Source organism: Panthera onca, chromosome B3 (assembly GCF_046562875.1).
Source record: "Panthera onca isolate mPanOnc1 chromosome B3, mPanOnc1 haplotype 2, whole genome shotgun sequence".
Taxonomy (NCBI): domain Eukaryota; kingdom Metazoa; phylum Chordata; class Mammalia; order Carnivora; family Felidae; genus Panthera; species Panthera onca.
The window spans coordinates 80,048,429-80,075,893 of NC_138344.1; the positions used below are offsets into that span (position 1 = coordinate 80,048,429).

A 27,465-nucleotide genomic window follows, 5' to 3' on the forward strand; every position below is an offset into this window, starting at 1 on the left:
GCCTTTGGAGATGTGTCAAATAAGAAATTGCTGTGGCTGAGGTCAGAGAGGTTTTTTCCTGCCTTCTCCTCTAGTGTTTTGATGGTTTCCTGTCAAATAATCCAGTGAAGAAATGGGCACATGACATGAATGAACACTTCTCTAAAGAAGATATCCAGATGGCCAACAGGCACATGAAAAGATGCTCAACGTCACTCCTCATCAGGGAAGTACAAATCAAAACCACACTGCGATATCACCTCACACCAGTCAGAGTGTCTAAAATGAACAAATCAGGAGACTATAGATGCTGGAGAGGATGTGGAGAAACGGGAACCCTCTTGCACTATTAGTGGGAATGCAAACTGGTGCAGCCACTCTGGAAAACAGTGTGGAGGTTCTTCAAAAAATTAAAAATAGATCTACCCTATGACCCAGCAATAGCACTGCTAGGAATTTACCCAAGGGATACAGGAGTGCTGATGCATAGGGGTCCTTGTACCCCAATGTTTATAGCAGCACTTTCAACAATAGCCAAATTATGGAAAGAGCCTAAATGTCCATCAACTGATGAATGGATAAAGAAGTTGTGGTTTATATACACAATGGAATACTACTTGGCAAGGAGAAAGAATGAAATATGGCCATTTGTAGCAACGTGGGTGGAACTGGAAGGTATTATGCTAAGTGAAATAAGTCATACAGAGAAAGACAGATACCATATGTTTTCACTCTTATGTGGATCCTGAGAAACTTAACAGAAGACCATGGTGGAGGGGAAGGGGGGAAAAATGTTAAAGAGAGGGAAGGAGGCAAACCATAAGAGACTTTTAAAAACTGAGAATAAACTGAGGGTTGATGGGGCGTGGGAGGGAGGGGAAAGTGGGTGATGGGCATTGAGGAGGGCACCTGTTGGGATGAGCACTGGGTGTTGTATGGAAATCAATTTGACAATAAATTTCATATTAAAAAAAAATAGGAGACAGAGACATTGGGATGCGGACTGGATATTTGATGATAGTAAGGAATTATTATTTTTATTGGGATGATAATGTTATCATTTTTGTGATTTTTTAAAATTTCTTATCTTTTATTCATACAGAAATAGTTATGGATGCAAAGACATGGTATCTTTAATACAACAGTAATAGAGGAGAGGGGAAGTAAAGGTAAAACAAGATTGACCATGAGTTCATTGTTGAAGTTGAGCAATAGGTATATGAGGGTTCATTATACTATTCCTTCTAATCTTGGGTAATATTTAAGATTTTCCACAATAAACTTTTAAAGTATATCATTCCATTATTATTCAAAATCATATACACATGCCATCCTTTCTTGCTTTCACATAAACAGACTGTCATTCTTCAATCATGTTTTAATTTCTCTACATCGTAATTTACCCACATACCTACCATAGTCTGTGATATCTGCATACCTTCTTCCCAGACAGTGGGCATTATCCCATACATGCACACTCATCCCCATGGAGGAATTATAAGAAACCCATCACTCTCCAAGCTCATGTACAAAGAGTTCATTTTTATAGACATGATTTTCTTCCATTCATTTCCTTATACCTCTATTCTACTTTAATGGCACTGTTCATTCCAATTCCCATACCCCCCTTTAAAAATGAACCATACTCCCTAACTCATCCAGAAAGACCTATAGCCAGCACTAGGTTGAAAATTTCCAACATCTACATTTCTGTGGGCCTCTATACATAATCTGGCTCAGTGTAAACCTCTTAAGTGAAATGCTCTCCTGGAAATAAAACCTGCTCTCTATGTTCTTCTATTTTATTTCAAACTCAATACAAAGCAATGGTCCCCAAAGAAAAGTTATGCTGGAGTTAGGTTCACACTATTTCCCTGAAATGTAATATGAGATTTAAACACAGATGATATGACTGGTTAATAAATGTCACCATTGAGTGGCTTTGTTCACCTAATAATATCATTCAGATCATTATAAACAAATTGAAGGGGTTCTTATGTGAAACAAACACGGCAGGACTTATTCCTGCGAAACACAAGACCAAGGCAGGGCAGCCAATCCTAATGGCCTTCAAGAAGGGGCAAAGCTGGCGTGCAGCTTTGTGGTATCCCGGGAGGATTTTATTTCCAAATATAAAATTCATGCCATGCTCACAGGCAGAACCTTAGAATAGTCATAATGATCTAATGGCAGCATTACTATGGAAGGCTGCTACTAATACTTTGAACCACTGCCGTTCTATACAGATCCAGGGATATGATTTCAAAGCTCATGTGGAATGAAGACTGCCCCAGCTGAAAGCAATCCACCTGAGTAAAAAAGAGAAGAAAGAAAAGAACAGGGCAGAATGCAACTGAAGCCCACAATTTGGGATTTCTAGGATGGGGAGGTCGGAGTTGGTTCTTTGATTATGGGGTTTCTTTTATTATTGTTGTAGTTTGAAGAAGGAGTGGCAAAGAAAGAGAAAATGTCTCTAAATTGGAAGGCATTGCCTGACTCTGACTTTCTGAATTACCTCTAACTTAAAGATTATAATGTGTTTATTTCCTCATCTAAGAAGAGAAGGATAGTAATTGCCTCCCTCACCCTCATGCTCTTTTCCCTCTGCTGTTGAGGGAATAAGAGCTTATTGATGACAACTCCCTTGTGCTCAATCTTGCTTCACCACTGACAGCAAAAATAAAAGAAATAGCATATTAACTGCAAAAGAATTGGGAACCCCTATAAGTCCGACCTAATAAACATCCAAGAACTGTTGGGTCTGTCGCTTGACTTTTGGACAAAAATAGCTGTTGTTGTATTTCTAGAAATCAAGGGAAACATCAGATCCTTTGCAAACAAGAAAACTGCAAAACAGTCAAGTGCCTGTATTTATAGGTAACATTCACTGTTTCAAAGCTAACCCTGAAATTCTCATGGAAAGAGGTTCTGACAGAGCTAACAAGCCTGGAAAAAAAAAAAAAAAAATATATATATATATATATATATATATATATATACATAATTTTTAAATGCTGCTAAAACTTCCTTTCATTCCTTCAGTAATTTACAGTTAGAATTCATAATTTTAGCAGTATTTCTCACATATAATGCCAAATTTGGAAACACCTGTTTAAAGTATATTGTAGCGTGTTTAAGACACATTGAGTCTTTGGAGAAAGGTGCTGTAGAAATCCAATAAATGAAAGCTCATTTTTGAAACTTTATAAAAATACACGCATTTGAATTCATTTTTAGCTAGACAATCTCCTTGGCAGGTAATATGTAGAGATCCCATATGCCTCAGATTTTAAGGCTGTGGAGTATGGGAAGAAAAAGGTCATGGCCTAAAGAAGTTCATTCTGAGTGGAATAGTTCTCAACAAAAATCCAAGAGGAATGCCAATTTTGGCCTTGAAAATGCATTCACTTATGCTATTTGGAATGTGAAAGAAATTTCAAATATATAAAAAGTAGAGTTATAAAGGGCAGCTGGATTCAACCACATGGCCAAATTTGAATCAGCAAACTGACATTCTCTGAGATAACACACATTATGTCCTTTAAAATTAAAAAAGGAAAACAAGAGCCAAGTATCATTACTCATTTGTTATTTTGTGAGCTGGTTCAACTCAAGAATACATAATTTTCTGGTTATAATGCAAACTAAGGAAGGATGAGAGCCAGATATAAACAATCTCCTCCTTCTGGAGTAAAATATACAGCTATCCAGGGATTCGACATGATTATGAAGACAGACGCTTTGATTCTTGGATGCTATAGGACCTGGCCTGGCAACCTATAAGTTTATAATCAGAGAGGTAAAGATGAGTCTAAGAGATATAAAAAAATGTAAATAAAATGCTTTGTAGTGAGCTAAAGTGGGGTTGAGTTTATCATAACCAAAGTAGGGTGATGCAGAAGGTGCAGAAAAAGGTTTCACCAGAAAACCAGTGTAGTATCATCTTAGCTAAAATACGACATTTGAACTTTTACACAGAAGCATGAGTTTCTAGTGCATTAAGCTTTGGGATTATATATTGGACAAGTTCTTACCCTTATTTTTAATTTTTCTTTGATGATTTTGTTGACTATTATGTATTACCAATATATATATAGCATGTGATTAATATGTGTATTTTGCAGAGATGTTTTATTTAAGCCAACTAAATAATGTCATTCATACATAACTTCCAAATTTAGGACAAATATAGAAATATTTTTTATGCTACTGTCATTTATTATATTGAAATTGCCCTGATCATTTAATTTCCCTGTTTGCTAGAGTTGGAAACAGTTTACATACCACACCATAAATGACTTGGTCTTCCAGTATCTTATTTTCTTATTCTAAAAGTGTAATATGAGATTGAGGGCAAAGTTGGGAAAATGACAGTAAGAGGACCCTAAGCTCACCTTGTCCCATGGATACAACTAGATAACACATCAGCATAAATAACCCAGAAAATGACCCAAAGACTTTCAGAACAAACTCCACAACTAAAAATAGAGTGGGTAAGAAGGGCAGAGACTTGGGGCGGGGAGTGGGAGATCCAGGGGCATGGAGAAGGGAGAGAAATAGATTATAAAACTGGAGAATCCACATGGGGAAGATGAACCCCCTATAACATTTTGCTTTGAAAGTGAGAGGGGCTGAATTTCGTGAGTTCTTACAACCAACAGGACTTAAAGCCTGAGATTTTAGAAGTCAGTGGACTCAGATCTGGAAGAGCCCAGAGGGTGAGAGGAAGCAGAGTCGCCACCCTTAAAGAGACAACACAACAGTTTGAGGAGATAAAGCCTAGAAGCAGCAGTTTGAAAAATACCTGGGACATACGGAAGGGAGAGGAGTTGACTCATTTTGGAGCACATCATGGAGTGGCAGGAACTGCTGAGGAACTTCTCCAGGAACAAAGGAACTGGCTGGCACCATCTCCCTTCCCCATCTCCTAGCATAAACACATGGCCAACTTGCAGGAGCCACCTCTACGCCAGCATTCACTATCTAACTTTCTACATCAAGCCTCACCCCCTCACACTTTGGTGGATCCACTCTTTCCAGTCACTTTTGCCTCAGTCCCAGTGCTGTGGGCCTCCTCCCCCAGAAGACCTGTGCAAACCTTGCCAACACCTTGTCTCCTGACCTGCATGCTTTGTGAAGCCTCAGTCCTCATGGTGGTGGGGGGGCAGCTGACACTGCTGAAGCCTGAGTCACACCTTGTTAAAATTGCATGCTCCACCCCATCTGGAGACCTAACACTTTGCCACAACAGGCAAAGAGAGCCTCTGCATGCAGCTGGACTGAACGAAAATTTGATCAGGACGATGACCTATGCATGCAACACACATAGGAGACACCCCTTGAATTACCAGCTTCTGAGGAACATGGTATACCACACTGCAGGGCACTACAGGACCTCTTCTTCATAAGGCCATTGCTTTTAAGAGCCGGAGACATAGCTGACTTTCTTAACACAGAGAAACAGACACAGAGAGACAAAATGAAAAGACAAAGGAATATGTCCCAAATGAAAGAACAGGACAAAACCACAGCAAGAGACTCAGTAAAAAGGATATAGTAATATGCCTAATGGAGAATTTAAAGTAATGATTATAAAACTACTCCCTGGACTTGAGAAAAGAGTGGAGGACATCAGTGAAATCCTTAACAAAAAGATAAAAAAGAACCAATCACAGATGAAGAACACAATAAATGAAATTTAAAAAATATACTATATGGAATATAGTGACCCCAAGACCAGTAATGGAAAGTAATCAAGCTGGGCAGGTGAAAAAACATTATACAAGATATGAATAGACTTAGGGAAGTCAGTGACCATCAGCATTATAGGGATCCCAGAAGAAGAAGACAAGTAAAAGGAGGCAGAAGAAGAAATAATAGCTGAAAATTTCCCTAATCTGCAGAAGGAAACAGATATCCAGATCTAGGAAGAATAGAGATCCCTAAACAAAATCAAGCCAACAAGATCCACACCAATACACATATTAATTGAAATGGCAAAAAGTAGTAATAAAGAATTTTAAAGCAGCATGAGAAAAGAAGACAGTTACATACAAGGGAAACCCCATAAGTCTATTAACAGATTTTCAGCAGAAACTTTGTAGGCCAAAAGGGACTGGAATGATCTATTCACAGTATAAAGGAAAATATCTACAGGTAATAATATTCTATTTAGCAAGGCTATCATTCAGAATAGAAGGAGAGATAAAAAGTTTCTCAGACAAATAAAAGCTAAAGGAGTTTATGACCACTAAACCAGCCTTCCAAGAAATGTTAAAGGGAACTCTGAGTGGAAATAAAAGACCATAAATAGGAGTAAGCAAAGCAGTAAAAATAAATATATCTATAAAAATCAGTCAAGGGATTCACAAAGTAAAAGGATACAAAATATCACACAATATACCCTAAATATGGGGTTGAGGTGAGAGGAATAAAGAATGGGTTCAAACTTAAATGACTATCAATTTACTATAGACTGCTATGTGCATAAGATGTTATATCCAAACCTAATGGTAACCACAAATCAAAAACCAGTAATAGATATGCAAAAAATAAAGAAAAAGGAACCCAATATATCACTAAATAAAGCCAGCAAACTATGAGAGAGTAAAAGCATAAAGGCTCAGAGAAGAACTACAAAAATAACCACAATATGAGTAACAAAATGTCAATAAATACATACCTATCAGTAATTACTTTGAATGTAAATAGATTAGACATTTCAATCAAAAGACATAGGGCAACAGAATAGATTAAAAAACAAGACCCATCTGTATACTGCCTACAAAAGACTAATTTCAGACCTAGGAACGCAGGTAGATTGAAAGTAAGGGGATGGAGAAACATTTATAATGCAAATGGATGTTTAAAGAAAGCTGGGTAGCAATACTTATATTGGACAAAATAGACTTTAAAACAAAGACCATAACAAGAGACAAAGAAGGACACTATATAAAGGGGACAATCCAACAAGAAGATCTAACAATTGTAAATGTTTATGCACCCAAGCTAAAAGTACCCAAATACATAAACCAGTTAATAACAAACATAAAGAAACCAATTGATGGTAATGCAATAATAGTAGGGGCTTTAACACCCTACTTACATCAATGGACAGATCATCCAAACAGAAAATCAATAAGAAAACAGTGGTTTTTGAATGACACACTGGACAAGATGGATTCAACAGATATATTCAGAACATTCCATTCTAAGACAGTGAAATACACATTCTTTTCAAGTACACACAGAACATGCTTCAGAAAGTATCACATTATTAGACCACGAAAGAAGTCTCAACAAATTCAAAAGGATCAAAATCATATCATGCATCCTTTCTGACCACAACATTATGAAACTACAAATCAATGACAAGAAAAAATCTGGAAGAGCACAAATACATGGAGGCTAAATAATATGCTACTAAACAATGAATGCATCAACAAGAAATCAGGGAAGAAATCAAAAATTGCATGGAAACAAATGAAAATAAAAACACAATGGTCCAAAAATCTTTGGGATGCAGCAAAAGCAGTTCTAAGAGAGAAGTTTACAGCAATACAGGCTTACTTCAAGAAACAAGAAAAATCTCAAAAAAGCTGACATTTTAATCTAAGAAGGCTAGAAAATAGGAATGAACAAAACCTAAAACCAGCAGAAGGAAGGAAATAATAATAAACATTAGAGCATAAATAAATGATATAGAAACTGAAAAACAATAGAACAGATCAATAAAACCAGAAGCTGGTTCTTTCAAAAGATAAACAAAATTGATAAAGCTCTAGCCAGGCTCATCAAAAAAAGAGAGAGAGAGGACTCAAAATCAGAAATGAAAGAGAAGAAATAGCAACTGACACAACAGAAATACAAATGATAGTAAGAGAAAATTATGAAAAATTATATGCCAACAAATTGGACAAAGTCCTACAAACATATACCCTACAAAAACTGAAACTGGTAGAAATAGAAAATTTGAACAAATTACCAGTAATGAAATTGAATCAGTAATCAAAAAATTCCCAATAAACCAAGATCCAGGACCAGACAGCATCACAGGGAAACTCTACCAAACATTTAAAGAAGGATTAATACTTATTCTTCTCAAACTTTTCCAAAAAATAGAAGAGGAAAGAAAACTTCCAAATTCATTCTATGAGGCCAGCATTACCCTGATACCAAAACCAGATAAAGACACCACAAAAAAAGAACTACAGGCCAATATCTCTGGTGAACATAGATGCAAAAATCCTCAAAAAAATATTGGCAAACCAAATCCAACAATACATTGAAAAAATCATTCACTATCAAGTAGTATTTATTTCTGGGTTGCAAGGGTGATTCAGTACTTGCAAATCAATCAACATAATACAACACATCATTCAGAGAAAGAATAAAAACTATGTGATCATTTGCCAAAGCATTTGACAAAGCACAACATCCATTCATGATTAAAAAAAAAACAAAACACCTCAACAAAGTAGACTTAAAAGGAATATACCTCAACATAATAAAGGCCTTATATGAAAACCTACAGCTAATATCATAATAAATGAGGAAAAACTAAGAGCTTTTCCCCTAAAGCCAGGAACAAGACAAGGATGTCCACTCTCATCACTGTTATTCAACATAGTACTGGAAGTCCTAGCCACAATAATTAGACAACAAAAAAGATTTAAAAGGCATCCATATTGGTAAGAAAGAAGTAAAGCTTTCACTATTTACAGATGTCATGATACTATAAACAGAAAATTTGAAAAACTCCACCAAAAAACTACTAGAACTGATAAATGAATTCAGTAAAGTCACAGAATACAAAATCAATGTACAGAAATCCATTGAATTTCTATACATTAATAATGAAGCAGCAGAAAGAGAAATGAAGAAAACAGTCCTGTTTACAGTTGTACCAAAAATAATAAAATACCCCAGAAAGTAAATCTCCCAGAAAATAAAATGACAAAGAAATGTGTAATAGGAAATAAATGAAAAAAAATTAGAGGCCTGATCCAAGAGGTCTGTATCTAAGTTCAAAAAGAAAGAACAGGGATGCCTGGGTGGCTCAGTTGGGTAAGCTTCTGACTTCGGCTTGGGTCATGATCTCACAGCTCGTGGGTTTGAGCCCTGTGTAGGGCTCTTGCTGACACCTCAGAGCCTGCCTACTTTGGATTCTGTGTGTCTCTCTCTCTGCCCCTCTCCCGCTTACACACTGTCTCTGTCTCTCAAAAATACATAAAACATTTTAAAAATTAAATAAAAAAAAAAGAACAGAGAAAATAGTAGAGTAGAATTGCAAAAAACAAGAAATTTTTCCAAATTGAAGTAAGTCTAAAGGTGGAAAACAGCAAAATGAATAACAACAAAAAAACTCACATGAAAGCACATTATCCTGAAATTTCAGAACAATGTGAATATTAATGCTACAGAAAACAATAACTTTATTAGAAAAGAAACACAATCATGATTTTCTAGTTGACTAATTATGGCATCTGACTGGAAGAGACAACATAGATCTGCCAGAAAGTTTGCTTTGCATCAGCTCAGGGGTTAATACTGCCACAGGTGTCTATACATTGCAACTTCCTGTCCTCTCTTACTAGCTGGTAGTCAACTGTCCTGATTAACTAGACAACATAGTGAGTCAGCTGATGTTTGATATTCAGCATTTTAGGAGTATCAATGTATGATGTATGAAAGCATGAGTCATATGCTAGATGACTGTTGTATGGAAGTTGAAGATAGTCTGTAATAATAACACTAACATTTATTGAATTCTTACTATGTTCCAAGTGTTTTCCTTGCTTTGTCACTGAAGGTGAACCTTATCTATCATCAACTCCACTTTACAGATAAAGAAATTGAACTTTAAAGAGACCAGGCAACTTTCCCAGGTTGCTAGGCCTCAGATTAGAATGCAGGCAGTGTAGTTTCAAAGTCTGTGCTCTTGACTGCTGTTCTCTTCTACCTAAATACATACTTAGAGAAATACTGAAAGGGATAGAAATTTGGGAAATCAGGGTGGAAAGAAATCTCCTCTGGTGGAGATTGTAGTAGAATGAAGTGAACTAATGCCAGACTGCAGGAGTCAGGAGGGATAGGAGGCAGATTTGTCAAAATTGAGAACTGGTGTGATTTTGTTAATGATTCATTTAACTTATGGAGAGATGCTGATAAGCTTCTTTACTGAAGAAGGCAAGAACATTGGCATCAAAATGGATCTTTTGAGACTCTCCCTTCATCCCTTCCGTGTCTTTTTACTACCATTTCTTTCACTTCTCATTCACTTTAATCACCAGGCTTCCCATTACAAGCAGAGAAATCCAAGCCTGGCTTCTCTTCTTTGAACTTTTCTTCGCTTCCATTTGCCCACAGCAGTCTTGGCAACTAGGCACAGTGATGGCAACCTGAAGGCAACGAGGACCTGGTTCCCCCTCCCACCCCCGGCCTCATTAAATATGGTGCAGTTCCTACCAAGAGGGCTGGGGGTGGAGGCTGTGTGGGCAAAAGACACAGCTTCCAAATGTTCCTGTAAATATTCATAAAAACATGTCAGTGTTGCTAAACCCACAGCAAATGATAATCATCCGTCCCCCTACACCCTGAATCCTTTTGCTGTTAATCCTTTTGTCTGCCTTGAAATCTTACCCACAATTGTTTCTTCCTCTATCTTTGTACATTTGAATTGCTGCTAGCGACCCCAGCCTTTGCAACCCTTCATGAAAGTCTGTGGTACCCTTTTAAAAACAGTAGTCCTCTGTTGCCAGCAAGAGATGTAAATGACATACGCCATCCTAGGGATGTTGCTTCGTCTCATCTCAATTCCTTGCTCTTGGGGAACACAGCAATTATTCTGCCCAGGAACTGATGGGGATTTCTGAACAACCTGGCACATCTAAAACATTTTTCTGACTCATTGAGCTGGCATATACTGCTAGATCAGCACTGGCCCTGCTCCACACAGCCTGTCACCAACAGTGGGTGTTGTTGTAAGCACTAGTTTTGATTGTGGCAAGATGGGCTCTGTGACTCTCCTCTTGTTCTGTTGAGTTCAGAAAAGGCATCTGGACTCCATTCACATTACATTTGACAAGAGTCCAAAACCTAAATGAATGTTGCTAATAAAGAACTGTAAGGAAAAAACATGTTGAGAACTACTGAGTGTATTCAACACATATCAAGCTTAGAGCAGGGGGATAGGGAGGAGAATAAATGCACTGGGTTAGGATCACCAACTGGAGGGCAAGCGCTCTGGGCTCTGTTCCTGGCTCCATCCAAGAATTGTGCCTCAGATTGCCTTCTTTAAATTGAGAGTGCTCAAAAGTGCTTTATGATGCAGAAGAGACTACATGTAACCTTGCATATGTTTAACTCTGCTGTTGGTCAACTAAGTTTCAAATGAGCTAGTATTAATTGAACAACCACTCTGTGCCTAAGTCAATGGCTGCCAAGGGGTGGCTTTAGCCTCTGCATAATCTTTACTGGCTCCTTCTCTCCAAATTCTTTGATCTGGATAACTGGCATGTCCTCTGTCTTTTATATAGTACATTTAAACTTGGCCTATGCCCAGGTCCCTTTTATCTTTCACTGGCATATTTCTTGTGTTTCAAACTCTATCTTGGTCCCAGAAGACTTAACCAGCACAGAAGAATTTATTTCTAAATTTGTCAGAGTAGGCTGAAAAATTTTAATACATGTAAACTTAAACTGTATGTCAATAAACCCCCCATTGAACAATGATTATTTTCTGTCTAAATATGAATTATCTGCAAACTATACATAACCACAGTAAATGAGGAAACTTTTGAAAGAATATCTTAAGTTTTATGAGGGTTGCCTAGATGACTGAGCTGGTTGAGCATCGGACTCTTGTTTTCAGCTCAGTTCATGACCCAGGGTCTTGGGGTCAAGCCCAGTGGGATTCTCTCTCTCCTCTACCGCTCTGCCCTGCTCATGCCTGTGTGTGCGCTCTCTCTCTCTCTCTCTCTCTCAAAAAAAAAAAAAAAAAAAAAGAATATCTTAAGTTTTAGGATAATTATTAAATTCCTCTTTCAGATAACATTTAGCTAAAATAAAATAAAATGATGGATTCTAGATAACCTTAGATAATCCTGATAAAAATTATATGATCTATATATGAAACATTGCTTGTCTTTATGTTATCTAATATAGAGGCAATATGCCTGGCTCATTAAAAAGTGCTTTCACATTCACTGTTATTCAACATAGTATTGGAAATCCTAGCCTCAGAAATCAGACAACATAAAGAAATAAAAGGCATCCACAACTAAAAGACATAGGGTATCAGAATGGATAAAAAACAAGACCCATCTATTTGCTGTCTACAAGAGACTCATTTTAGATCTGAGGACACCTTTAGATTGAGAGTGAGGGGATGGAGAACTATTTATCATGCTCCTGGAAGCCAAAAGAAAGCTGGAGTAGCCATACTTATATCAGACAAACTAGACTTTAAATTAAAGGCTGTAACAAGAGATGAAGAAGGGCATTATATAATAATCACAGGGTCTATCCACCAGGAAGAGCTAACTATTATAAATGTCTATGCGCCAAATACCCGAGCCCCCAGATATATAAAACAATTACTCATAAACATAAGCAACCTCATTGATAAGAATGTGGTCATTGCAGGGGACTTTAACACCCCACTTACAGAAATGGATAGATCATCTAGACACACAGTCAATAAAGAAACAAGGGCCCTGAATGATACATTGGATCAGATGGACTTGACAGATATATTTAGAACTCTGCATCCCAAAGCAACAGAATATACTTTCTTCTCGAGTGCACATGGAACATTCTCCAAGATAGATCATATACTGGGTCACAAAACAGCCCTTCATAAGTTTACAAGAATTGAAATTATACCATGCATACTTTCAGACCACAATGCTATGAAGCTTGAAATCAACCACAGGAAAAGAAATAAAAGGCATCCAAATAAAGAAGAAGTCAAACTTTGACTTTCACAGATGACATGATACTCTATGCGCAGACGACATGATACTCCACATGGAAAATCCAAAAGACTCCACCAAAAACCTGCTAGAACTGATCCATGAATTCAGCAAAGTTTCAGGATATAAAATCAATGCACAGAAATCTGTTGCATTTCTATACACCAATAATAAAGCAGCATAAAGAGAAATCAAGGAATTGATCCCATTTACAACTGCACCAAAACCCATAAAATACCTAGGAATAAACCTAACCAAAGAGGTGAAAAATCTATACACTGAAAACTATAGAAGGCTTATGAAAGAAATTGAAGAAGACACCAAAAAATGGAAAAACATTCCATGCTCATAGATTCAAAGAACAGTGTTAAAATGTCTATACTACCCAAAGCAATCTACATATTCAATGCAATCCCTATCAAAGTAACACAAGCATTCTTCACAGAACTAGAACAAATAATTCTAAAAATTGTATGGTACCAAAAAAACCCTGAATAGCCAAAGCAATCCTGAAAAAGAAAACCAAACCTGGCATCACAATTCTGGACTTCAAGCTATATTACAAAGCTGTAATCATCAAGACAATATGGTACTGGCACAAAAACAGACACTCAGATCAATGGAACAGAATAGAGAACCCAGAAATGGAACCACAAACATATGGCCAACTAACCTTTGACAAAGCAGGAAAGAATATGCAATGGAATAAAGACAATCTCTTCAGCAAATGGTGTTGGGAAAACTGGACAAGTGACATGCTGAAGGATGAACCTGGACCACTTTCTTACACCATACACAAAAATAAACTCAAATTGGATGAAAGACCTAAACATAAGACAGGAAACCATCAAAATCCTAGAGGAGAAAATAAGCAACAACCTCTTTAACCTCAGCCACAGAACTTCTTACTCAACATGTCTCCAGAGGCAAGAGAAACAAAAGCAAAAATAAACTTACCAAGATAAAAAGACCTCATCAAGATAAAAACCTTCTGCACAGTGAAGGAAACAATCGGCAAAACTAAAAGGCAACTGGCAGAATGGGAGAAGATATTTGCAAATGGCATATCATATAAAGGGTTAGTATCCAAAATCTGTAAAGAACTCACCAAACTCCACACCCAAAAAACAAATAATCCAGTGAAGAAATGGGCAAAAGACATGAATAGACACTCTTCCAAAGAAGACATCCAGATGGCTAACAGACACATGAAAAAATGCTCAACATCACTCATCGTCAGGGAAATATAAATCAAAACCACAATGAGATATCACCTCACACCTGTCAAAATGGCTAACATTAACAACTCAGGCAACAACAGATTGTGGCAAGGATACAAAGAAAGAGGAACCCTTTTGCACTGCTGGTGGGAATGCAAACTGGTGCAGCCACTCTGGAAAACAGTATGGAGGTTCCTCAAAAACTTAAAAATAGAACTACCTACAACCCAGCAATTGTACTATTAGATATTTATCCAAAGGATACAAAAATGCTGATTCAAAGAGACACATGCACCCCAATGTTTATAGTATCACTATCAACAATAGCCAAAGTATGGAAAGAGCCCAAAGGTCCATCGACAGATGAATGGATAAAGATGTGGTATATACAGATATACAATGGAATATTACTTGGAAATCAAAAAGAATGAAATCTTGCTATTTGCAACAATGTGGATGGAACTAGAGGATATTATGCTAAGTGAAATTAGTAAGAGAAAGACAAGTATCATATGGCTTCACTCATATGTGGAATTTAACATACAACACAGATGAACATAAGGGAAGGGAAGCAAAAATAATATAAAAACAGGGAGGGAGAAAAGACATAAGAGACTCTTAAAGAGAATAAACTGAGGGTTGCTGGAGGGGTTTTGGGTAAGGGGATGGGATAAATGGGCAAGGGGCATTAAAGAGGAGACTTGTTGGGATGAGCACTGGGTGTTATATGTAACTGATGAATCATTAAAATCTATTGCTGAAATCATTATTACACTATATGTTAACTAACTTGGATGTAAATTTTAAAAAACAATAAAAGTGGCATCACATGAATAAGAAGCAAATATTCCCAATGAATATTTTAACTGCTTTGTTCAGAGAAATTTTCTCTATCTAAATTTTTGCAGAAATATTATGATGCAGGCAAGGTATCTATATGTTAAGACTGTTTAGTTTTAGCCCATGACTCTAAGACTTTAACCAGTTCAGTTTAAAGACTAGGAAAAGTAAATAAAAGCTATAAATTATCTAATGTTGCTATTGGTGGATTATTTCATAGTAGATAACCATGTCAACAGCTTGTCTACTCCACAGGTGAAACACTGGGCCAGGAATTTAGAGTTGTAATTTGTCAAGCAAACATCTAGTATACAGTGTTGATGGAACATTATTAATAATGCCCATATTATTTTGGGGTAGTAGAAGACTGCCCTTTTTGAGGATGGAATGTCTATACTTGGATCTAGCCATGTATAAGCACATCTGAACAAGTAAGGATTGGAACACAGCATTCATAACATAACAACGTTCAAATATCTCTATAGGTAAAAAGTCTTCGTAAAATTGGAAAAATATATTGGCTGACTTAAAGGGGGGAATAGTAATGAGTACAGTTGCATATGTGGTAAGTTCCAGGCACTGGTAAAGCAGTCAAGCATCAAGGACCCTGAAGTAGCTAGAAAGGTAAAATTATAGGGTTGAGGGATAGATTTGGGATTCAGCTGCTGAAACCATATGAGTTGAGCTCCTAGAGAAGGAGCATACACAGGAGAGAACAGGGGTCCAAGGCCTGAAGCTTGTGGGACTCTTGTGACTACAAGTCAGGAAGGGAAGTTGACAGAAATGTGGAGACAAGTCAGAGAAGATGATAATTGAAGAATGAATCTCATATTTGGGTTAAAGCAAATCACTCATTTAGATAATCAGCTATTAAACCAATATTTAGAGTGCTTATTTGTACCTGCACCTGTGCCAGGAGCTGGAGCTATAAAGATAGAAGGATGCATGTCTTGCTTTTTAGTGTTGGAATAGAAAACTAAGCAATATTATATAAGATGATAATTGTTTCTATTATGAGATACTCACAAATTACATGGAACTTTTCAGGGATGTCTTCTTCAACCCTCAATTCCCTCCCATTTAACCAAATTTCCTCTCTCCATCACAGCCAAATTTTGACATTTGCTGTTTCCATTTCTTTACTTCTTATTCCTCAACTCATTCTAGGGTAGCTCTTGCAGCCACCACTCCCCCAAAGTTGCTTTCAAGTGTCCCTGCTAAATTCCAAGGCAATCTTCAGTCCTTATATGCTAGACCTCGTCAGAATTTGATATCCTTAATCATTCTTTCTTTTTAAAATACTTTCTTTCTTTGGCTTTGCAAGGCAACACATTCTCTCTCACCTTATTGGCCAGTTCTTTGAAGAACTTCCTCTACACCATAAATATCAGGGATCCCTAGAGCTCTATCTTATTTTTTTTTAAGTTTAGTTATTTATTTTTTAGAGAGGTGGGGAGGGGCAGAGAGACAGAAAGAGAGAGAATCCCAAGCAGGCTCTATCATTGCAGAGCCCAATGTGGGGCTCAAACCCACAAACCACAAGATCATGACCTAAGCAGAAATCAAAAGTCAGATGCTTAACCTACGGAGCCACCCAGGCGCCCCTCTCTTCTTATTATGTGTACCCAAATTAGTTCCTCACCATACTCATCATACTTCATGTTATTTCATTGTCTTTCCTACCACTGTAAACTTTGTGATGCCAGGATTATGTCCCTGCTCTATTTCCAATGCTAGCCCCATGTATGACATGAAGTTTGTGCTTAATAAATATTGACTAAATGAATAGTGACTAACTCTGAGAATCCTTTAAAAGTCATATTTGAATTGAGACTTAAAATAGTAGGAATATCAAGAAAGTAGATGGTAAATGAATAGAGACATTTGTGGAGTTTTGAACAGATGAGTGATATACCAAGATTTGAAAGTTGGATCACTCCAGTGGCAGTGTGGGAATAGATGGGAGAAGAGGATTCAGGACAACTGATATTGCAGTAGTTATAGTAAAGAGGCCAATGGCTATAGAGATAAAGGAGAGGGGAAATGAATGGTTCAAAACATAATTAGGAGGTTGAACCAATAAGCCTTAAAGATGAATTGGCTACAGGAAGTGACAGAGAGGAATCTTGGATGCCTTGGATTCCTTCACTAGCATAGGACACATAGGAGAAAAGAAATTGGGGAGAAAAGATTAGGAGCCAGTGAGATCTAGGTTTTTAAGTGTTCCATTATGGGTGCAGAAGTTAGAATACATTATAAAGTCTAGGAGTTCAAGAACCATGTCAGTTTAATCACATAGTTCATCCTAATGTTGGTGCTTGATAAATTCCTTTGATGGTATTGATGGAATACCACATTGCCAATACTGCATTGCAGTTCCATCTAGGGGATCCCCCTTATACAAAGACGTGTGTTTATTTACTCATCCCAGTGGGGCTTTATGACTAGGTTGCCCTTTAGATGAACATTATCTATTTTTGCAGATGCTGTTTCAAAATTGATTAGTTCTCCAACCCGCCCACTGAAATCATCCAACCTATTGAAGAAGCAGAATGGGATGTGGATTATAGGGTTTCAGATAACACCAAGTCCCTTGTGAAAGGTATGTTATTTCATTGCTTTGTTCTGCTTTTGGAAGAGTGTAGCTGTGTTTTCTTTTCTCCAACTGTATAGGTCACAGCAATTTTTTTTTCCACCGGGAATTACAAGCTATAAGGAAGATTTCCAGAGTAGAATCACAGTCTCACACAAATGCTAAATACAACTAATCAGGGCCTGGAAGGTACACAGAGGGTAATTAGTAGGTTATATTTGGGTCAGTACTAAGGTCATTTATGAGATACTACAAGAAAAAGACTGTTTGCCTTTCTGTAGAGAAAAATGGAAATACATTCATTTTGTGCACTGTAATATATGCATTAAAATGGGTTAAAGGCATTTTTGGTAATTTCACATGTATATGTATCTCCGTATGTAAGATGATTTTAAAGCACAAACTGAAACGTTGTACTCTATTCATAATGAGAGTATTAAAATTGGTAACAAGGAATTGCATAAGTTTGTCCACTATGCTATAACTAGTGTCAGAATTGACAAAAGGGGATGTTCATTCTTAACATAGTAGGCTTCTGCTACTAAAGAGATAGATACTTATTTGGTAGTCTTAAAGCCTTCACTGTACAACTATCACTAATGAATTCATAATAATAAACCATGTCATGTTTATAGTAGATCTTAGTTCCATGGCCTTTGTGGGCTTTTCAGGGCTTCCCTGACTACTGTGAACACTAAATGAGAGAAAATAATGTTAACTCAAAGTGCAAATGTAGGATACACATTTAGGAATCACTGAAGACAGTGTAGGATTATCAAATTGGTGAACTACAGGAATGGACTAAAAAGAAAGACATAAAATCTCTTCTTCACATACTCATACAAGTTGATCTCATTTTCACCCATTGCTTTAACCACCACTCTCATGGAACACATTTCTCCTCACTTTCTCTCTCTGGGTCAGACCATCCCTCTTAAAGTACAGATCCACAGATCCAACTGCCTTCTATATCTACATCAATTTCTGTCTAAATCCACAACTTTATCAATATCTTTTTATTCCAGTGTTCAAAGTTAAGCTCATTATCTTCTCCCATAAACCTCTCCTTCCTGCTGAGGTTTCAAATAACCCAAATGTTTAGACCTGGGTATCACCCTCCTTTCCTCTCTCTCTTTCACTGCTTGTGTATAAACAGGCACTTTTTAGAATAACTTGGCCTAGGGGCGCCTGGGTGGCTCAGTTGGTTAAGCGGCCGACTTCAGCTCAGGTCATGATCTCGCGGTCCGTGAGCTTGAGCCCCGTGTTGGGCTCTGTGCTGACAGCTCAGAGCCTGGAGCCTGTTTCAGATTCTGTGTCTCCCTCTCTCTGACCCTCCCCTGTTCATGCTCTGTCTCTCCCTGTCTCAAAAATAAATAAAACGTTAAAAAAAATTTTTTTTAAATAAAAAAAAGAATAACTTGGCCTATAAATATCTATGGAGACCATTCCTTTTATTCCCTTTTGTCAGTCTTAATTCAGGTCTTCATGATTTTTCCCCCAAATGATTCTAATAATCTCTTAATGGATCTCTCAGCTTCAGTGTTTTCTGATCTTCTCTCTTTAATTCATTCTTTGAATCTCTGCCAGAGTGTTTTAAAATACAAATCTGGCCATGTAACTCCCCTCCTTAAATCCTTAATCTGTCTCTCTTGCCCTCAAAAAAATGACCCTTAACTTCTACTTCTCACATAAAATAAAAGGCATCAACCATGAACACTCTTTTTTTTATGTTTATTTAGTTTTTTGAAAGACAGTGTGAGTAGGGGAGAGGCAGAGGGAGAGGGAGGCAGAGGATCTGAAGCAGACCCCATGCTGACAGCAGGGAGCCCAACACTGGGATCCAATGGGAGATCATGACCTTAGCCAAAGTCAGATGCTTAATTGACTGAGCCAACCAGGTGCCCCAAGCATGAACACTCTTAACTTTATTCACCTCTTCCTGTGTGCGTATGTATTTTCACTATTCCTATCTGGCAAAAGCAAAGTTCTGGGCCTGTGATCTGTGTCTCTTTTCTCCCTCCCCAGGGCTCTCAGACCATCATTTGTAGCCATTCTCCTCATTCTCTACTTCTCTGCTGCCTCATTCCTCTTAATATACAGACATGTCCAAGTTTCCTTGATCTTAAACAAATGAAAGTCATCCCTCAGATGAAACAAGGCCAAAACAGAACTCACCATTTCCCCATAGCACCTGTAGTTAACTGTTTTTTGTCCTTCAAAACAGAGCTCAAGCTGTACTCCCCACTCCAGCTCTGTGCTATTATATCATCTTCAATATTTACCTATCAAACACTTCATATATCAGAGTTAACTATTTATTTGCTTGTCTTGCTTATTAGACTGTGAGCTTCTTAAGTGTGAAAACAGGTATTATATCATTATTATCAGAAATTAATTAAGTAATGAGTATATATGTCAAAACATAATCTCAGGTCTGGACACTATTATTTTTATAAAGTTTCTATTTTTAGCTCTCATTTTGTGAGAAACTAAAGTTAATCAATCAGGTTTTTTACCCATTCCCCTACTCCCTAAAGAGTTGTGTATAGATTCCAGGCAGGTTATAAAGTACTGATGCTGGTGGAGGTAGGGCATGGGACATGTCTGGTCCCAAGTTGCCCAGGCTGCATCTCTGTGATTCCCCATTCCTGCCTGGTCTCCATTTAGTGTACATTCAAATGTCTGCACCTTCCTGATCCAGACAACAAACCGACCTGATTTCTCTCAACTACTTTCTTCTCTCAGGAGACATGAGAGAAATTCTCAGGAATTTCTCTTGTTCCTTTTCCATCCTGAGATTAGGACAGGGGTTGAGCACTGAGTAGGACCTCATCCCAGGAAATACCAATTTCTTAGCTTTTTCTTACTCTCTCTCTCTCTCTCTCTCTCTCTCAATCTGCCTCCCAGAAACAGCTGTTATCAAGCTGGCTTTGACTGTTGCTTCTAAATCTGTTAGCATAAACTTTATGCCCTGAGTATTTCAGGGGTTAGGTCTTTGAAACTCCAAATCCTAGTGTATTAGTCCTGATGCTTTCTACTGGAAAAGAAAAAGAAAGAAGGAAAGAAAGAAAGAAAGAAAGAAAGAAAGAAAGAAAGAAAGAAAACCCGAAACATAGCCTCCATAATGAAAAGCTTTAATGATCTCATATAAGAGGAGATTCAGGGGTAGGGGGCAATTCTTGGTTTGGTTCACAGACCAGCATTGTCAATGATTTTTCAGGTTTTTTCCTTCTCTCTGTTACTCCATCCTCTGTATGTTGGCTTTTTTCTCAAACTTGTTTGAGACCTCATGGTCTCAAGATGATTGTCTTTCTTATCATTAGGGAGGAATATTTATCATACTTTTTTTATTTAATTTTTTTAATTTAATTTTAATTCCAGTGTAGTTAACATACAGTGTTATATGTTAGCTTCAGGTGTACAATATAGTGATTCAACAGTTCCATATATTACTCAGTGCTCATCAAGATAAGTGTACTTTAATCCCATTCACCCATTTTACCATTCCGCTACCCAGGTCTCCTCTGCTAACCATCTGCTTGTTCTCTATAGTTAACAGTCTGGGTTTTTTTTATTTCTCTCTCTCTCTCTTTGTTGTTCTTCATTTGTTTTGTTTCTTAAATTCCACATATGGGTGGAATCATATGGCATTTGTCTTTCTCTGGCTGGCTTATTTCACATATCATTATACACTCCAGATCCATCCATGTTATTGCAAATGGCAAGATTTCATTCTTTTTATGGCTGAATAATATTCCATTGTATGTATAAATAGATATAGATGATACAGATATAGATAGATATATAGATAGATATATAGATATAGATGATGTAGATACCACATATTCTTTATCCATTCATCAGTTGATGGACACTTGGTCTGCTTTCATATCTTGGCTATTATAAATAATGCTGCTATAAACATAGGGGTACATGCATCCCTTTGAATTAGTGTTTTTGTATTCTTTAGGTAAATACCTACTACTGCAATTACTGGATCATAGGGTCGTTCTATTTTTAACTTTTTGAGGAACCTCCATGCTGTTTTCCAGAGTGGCTGTGCCAATTTGCATTCCAGCAGTAGTGCATGAGTGTTCCTTCTTTTCCACATCCTCACCAATACCTGTGTTGTTGATTTTAGCAATTCTGGCAGATGTGAGATGATATCTCATTGTAGTTTTGATTTGCATTTCCCTGATGGTAAGGGATGATGAGCATCTTTTCATGTGTCTGTTAGCCATCTGTACGTCTTCTTTGGAGAAATGTCTGTTTATGTACAGAAATCTGTTGCATTTCTATACACCAATAATGAAGCAGCAGAAAGAGAAACCAAGGAATTAATCCCATTTATATTTGCACCAAAACCATAAAAATACCTAGGAATAAACCTAACCAAAGAAGTGAAAGACCTGTACTTTGAAACTATAAAGCACTGATGAAAGAAAATGAAGAGGACACAAAGAAATGGAAAGACATTCCATGCTCATGGATTAGAACAACAAATATTGTTAAAATGTCTATACTACTCAAAGCAATCTACACATTTAATGCAATCCCTATTAAACTACGAATAGCATTTTTTATAGAGCTAGAAGAAACAATCCTAAAATTTGTACGAAACCACAAAAGACCCTGAATAGCCAAAGCAACCTTGAAAAAGAAAAGCAAAGCTGGCGGCATCACAATTCTGGACTTCAAGTTATACCACAAAGCTGTAATGATGGTACTGGCACAAAAATAGGCACAGAGGCCTATGGAACAGAATAGAAAATCCAGAAATAAACCCACAACTATATGATGAGTTAATCTTTGACACAGCAGGAAATAATATCCGATGAGAAAAGGACAGTCTCTTCAAGTGTTGAGAAAACTGGACAGCAACATGTCTAGAGATATTTTAGAGTGAAACAATAAAAAGCTAACTCAGAGTGATTATTCAGAAATCCAGACTTTTCTTGAGGAGACCCCCAAATATCAATATTCACAGATCTTTTCTTAGGAACTGGTCTCTTATATTCTGCCAGGCATATATACACCTGGCAGCCAATATTACTGGAGCTTAGCAACAGAAGAGGCTGTGTAGGTCTTCTCCCTTTCTATTATAAAAAACTTTTATCCAGACTCTGTGCTTTCAGTGAGTATCTCACCCCAGCATTCCACTGTGCTTAGTGTGCCAAAGTCCAAACGCTCTCTGATTCAATTTCTCTAATAAATAAATAATGTAATATCATATATATATATACAAATAACATACAGGTGGCGTTATACTATCCACATTACTCTGTCTTACTCCTTTGCTTTAAAGACTTGTCACAAATACTATTCTGTGTCAGTACACATAGCTCTAACCTCCACTAAGGGTATCTGTTGCCCAAAGGCATCATCCTTAAAATGAAAATTGAGTATGAAAATCAGGTTACCTCTTTAAGCAAAACTTCCCAATCAAGTGAAAACTCATTTGCCTAAAATTGGTATGTGATGTTCAATAGACCAGTCACATCTGACATTATCTTAAACAAACAATAAAATCAAGATGTGTCATAATTTATGTTATTTATGTTCTCATTAATATCATTTACATTTAAGTTCATCCATCCTTACCACCTCTCCACTACTCCCAAAATCACTACACTTTGAGAACCCAAAATCTTTTCATGAAAAATCCAGTGAATACCCAACCCACATGCCTCTATTTTAATCCAAATACAGATTTCTATGTAAAGTAACAATGAAAAAAAATTAAGTAGGGGGAGGTACAGACTATACAAATGTCTTTAAGCCTGTTGATTAAATGTTTAGCTAAGTAAAGACTCCCTCTCTTTCCCCTCCCCCTCCCCAAAAAAAAAGATTCCCTCTCTCCCTAAAACAAAAGAGTAAAAGCAAATTCCAATGTTTCTAAAAAAAAAAAAAAAAAAAAAAAAAAAAAAAGATGTCTCATTTTTGCAATTTTTTTTCTGAGGGGTTTTAATGGGGGTGTTTGGCTGCAGTTATTAGAATCCACTCTTACTATGTTAAGCCAGTAATTAATATATTAAAAGACATTAGGTTACTTGCCAGGGAAGACTAGAAAAACAGACTTGAGGCTAAAAGGTCTAAAGTTAAAAAGATTGCCATTGCACCATCACCCTGCCACTTCTTTGTCAGGAGTTTACCCTGACAACCACTGATGTCCCCTAAAGCAGGACACCTTTGACACAAGCGAACAAAATGGAAGCTATTCTATTTTGTTGCTCATTTCTAAATTAAAGTGCCTGAGGCTTTTTTTTAATAATAAGAATGGTAAGCATGTGTATTAAATGCTTTTTAAGTTTGGCTGTTCCCAGTGCTTTACAAGTATGAAATCATGAATGCAAACATCATCTCAGCTCTCATCTTTAACAAAAAGTTGAATTATTCTTCTTTTAGAATTTCTTTATTTTTTCCTTTGGTTTTTGTAATTTTTTCAGCTTTAGTAAGTTGTAAATCGATAGTGCAGTAAACTGCATATAGTAGAGGTATATAATTTGATACATTTTGACATATGTATACACCTATAAAACCATTACCATAAAAAGATCATGAACGTATCTCTAGCCCCTAAAACTTTCTCTATACCCTGTGTAATTCATTCCGCCTCCCTCATATTTCTCTGTGCCAGGAAATCATGAATCTATTTTCTTTTGCTTTAGTTTTCATTTTCCAGAATTTTATACAAATGGAATTATAGTTATTCTTTTTTATCTGGATTCTTTCACTCAACATAGTAATTTTGAGATTAATCCATGGGATTTTATGTATCAATAGTTCATTCCTTTTTATTTCTCTATAGTATTCCATTGTATGGATATAGCATAATACATTTATCCAGTCATTGTTGTTGTATATTTGGGTTGTTTCCAATTTGGGCCTTTACAAATAAAGCTCCTATGGATATTTATGTGCAAGTCATTGTGCAGATGTACGCTTTCATTTCTTGTGGGTAAATACATAGAAGTAGAATGTCTGGGTAAGTAATATATGTATATCCTACTTTTTGATAAGTTGCCAAATTGTTTTCCATAATCACTACACAAGTTTACGTTAGCATAAGCAGTCTATAAGAGTTCCAGTAACTCCAGATTCTCATTAACAGCTGACATGGTCAGTATTATTAATTTAAGCCATTTAACTGGGTGCTTATTATAGTTTTAATTTACATTTCCAAATTGATTAGTGATGTTGAGCATATATTTGTGTGTTTAACTGCCATTTCTATATCTTCTTTGATGAAGTGTCTGTTCAAATATTTTGCCATTTTTAATTGAGCTATTTGTCTTAATATAATTAAGTTGTAACTTTTCTTTGTATATTCTTAGTATAAGTTCTTTGGCAGAAAAATGTTTTGCAAATATTTTCTCCCATTCTGTGGCTTGGATTTTCATTTTCCTAGCATAGTCATTCAAAGAGTAAAAGTTCTAGTTTTTCTTTTGTAGTTTATGGTTTTTGTGTAGTGTTTATGAAATCTTTGCCAAATCCAAGTTAACTAACATTTTTTCCAATGTTTTCATCTAGGAATTTTATAATTTTGGCTCTTATATCTTAGATCTATGACCCATTTTGAGTTAATTTGTGTATATAGAATGAGATCATGGTAGAGGTTCACTGTTTTGCATAAGCTATCCTGTTCTAGCACCATTTGTTGAGAATATCATCCTTTCTCCAGTGAATTTTCTTAGTATATTTGTCAAAAATTATTTGACCAAACCTATTTAGGTCTATCTATGGAATCTCTATTCTATTCCATTGAATTATATGTATATCTTTGTACCTATACCATCCTGTCTTGATTATTGTAGCTTTATAATAACAAATCTTGAAATCAGATGATGTTAGTAGTCAAACTTTCTTTTTCATGGTGTGTGTGCATGTGTGTGTATTTGTGATTAATTTAGGTTCTTTGCATTTCTATAAAATTTTAGAATCAGCTTGTCAAAAGAATGCTGGGATTTTAATTCTGATTCCGTTGAATATATGGATCAACTTGGGAATAGATGACATCTTAATAATGTTGAGCCTTATGATCCATGAATACAGTAAACCTATCTATTGATTTAGGCTTTCTTTAGTTTCTCTCAACAGTGTTTTGTAGTTTTCACTGTACATGTCTTATACAAATTTTGGCAAATTTATCCCTAAGCATTTAATATCTTTGATGCTATGATGAATGTTTTGGATTTTTTTTAATGTTTTATTTTTTGAGAGTGAGACTAGGACAGAGTGAAAGCAGGAGGGGCAGAGAGAGAGGGAGACACGGAAGCTGAAGCAGGCTCCAGGCTCCAAGCTGTCAGTACAGAGCCCAACTGGGGGCTCGAACTCACGAGCTGCAAGATCACGACTTGAGCCAAAGTTGGACACTTAACTGACTGAGGCATCCAGGCACCCTAATGGTACTATTTTAATTTCAATTTCAATTTAATTTAAATTATTTTAATTTAATTGTTTACTACTAGTATATAGAAATACAATTGGTTTTTGTATATTGACCTTGTATTCTGCAACTGTTCTAAACTTACTTATTAGTTCTAGTAACTTTTTTGTCAATTCCATAGTATTTTCAACATAGATCGTCATGTCATCTGTGAATACAGATAGTTTTACTCTTCCTTTTCCAGTTTACATACCTTTTTTTTTTTCCTTGCCTGACTAGAATTTCTGGTTCAGGGTTAAAGGAAATTGGCAAGGGACCTAGGAATTCTAATTTAGGTGGGCAGAACTTATAAGTTAAGAATTTTCCCAAATACGAAATAAACTACCTAAAAGGAGATGGAGAATCATAAATATGACAGTCACTTCAAGAGAGGAGAGATGGGCAGCGAACAATAAAAGGAGAGTCAAAAAATAAATCAAAACAAACAAAAATAAAAAAATATCTTTGCCAGGGCACCTGGGTGGCTCAGTCAGTTGAGCATTTCACTTTTGCTTAGGTCATGATCTCCTGGTTCATGGGTTTGAGCCCAGTGTTGGGCTCTGTGCTGACAGCTCAGAGCCTGAAGCCTGCTTCAGGGATTCTGTCTCCTTCTCTCTCCACCCCTCCCCCACTTGTGCACGTGCTCTCTCCCTCTCTTTCTCTCTCAAAAATAAATAAACATAGGGACACCTGGGTGGCGCAATCAGTTAGGCTTCCAACTTCAGCTCAGGTCATGATCTCATGGTCCCTGAGTTCAAGTCCCACATCACGTGCTGTGCTGCCAACTCAGAGCCTGGAGCCTACTTCGGATTCTGTGTTTCCCTCTCTCTCTGCCCCTTCCCCGCTCATGCTCTCTCAAAAATGAATAAATGTTAAAAAAAATTAATAAATAAATAAACAAACAAACATTTAAAAAATGTTTAAAAATACCTTTCCCCTCCAACTTTTTTTTCCAGCTTGAGTCTTTCTACAATAGATTAAGAAAATGGGCCCAACTAGGAGGTTAAAAATACAATGCTAAAGGTGAAGTAAACTGAACGACACATGTAAAATTTATTTTTACAGGAACATTGAATTAATTTCTCTCATAAGCATCTATGACACTCAACAACTGTTAATTCACTTTACTGCTAATTACACTACAATGAACAGTTTTGATTTTGTGCATTGTTAGGCTGTTTAACATGTTTGAGAGTCTCTGGTTGAAAAGTGCCCCCTCAAAATTCGTGTCCATCCAGAATCTCAGAACATGATCTTATTTGGAAATAGTCTTTACAGATGTAATTAGTTAAAATGATCATACTAGATTAGGGTGGGTCCTAAATCCAAAGACTAGTGTCCTTATAAGAAGGCCATGTGAAGACACATAAGGAAGAAAGCCATATAATGACAAAAGCAGAGATTGAGTGATGTAGCTATAAGCAAGGAATGCCA

At 36.7% G+C, this 27,465-nt stretch overlaps 1 long non-coding RNA gene across 2 annotated transcripts in view; it reads left to right on the forward strand.

The window, feature by feature from the left end:
- LOC132669510 (uncharacterized) overlaps positions 1 to 27,465 on the forward strand; it is an 86,325-nt gene that overhangs the window by 16,540 nt on the left and 42,320 nt on the right. For both annotated transcript variants that reach the window (XR_009606132.3, XR_009606133.2), the window contains exon 3: positions 17,497 to 17,615. This is a non-coding gene — a long non-coding RNA (uncharacterized LOC132669510). The remainder of the gene's footprint in view (positions 1 to 17,496; positions 17,616 to 27,465) is intronic.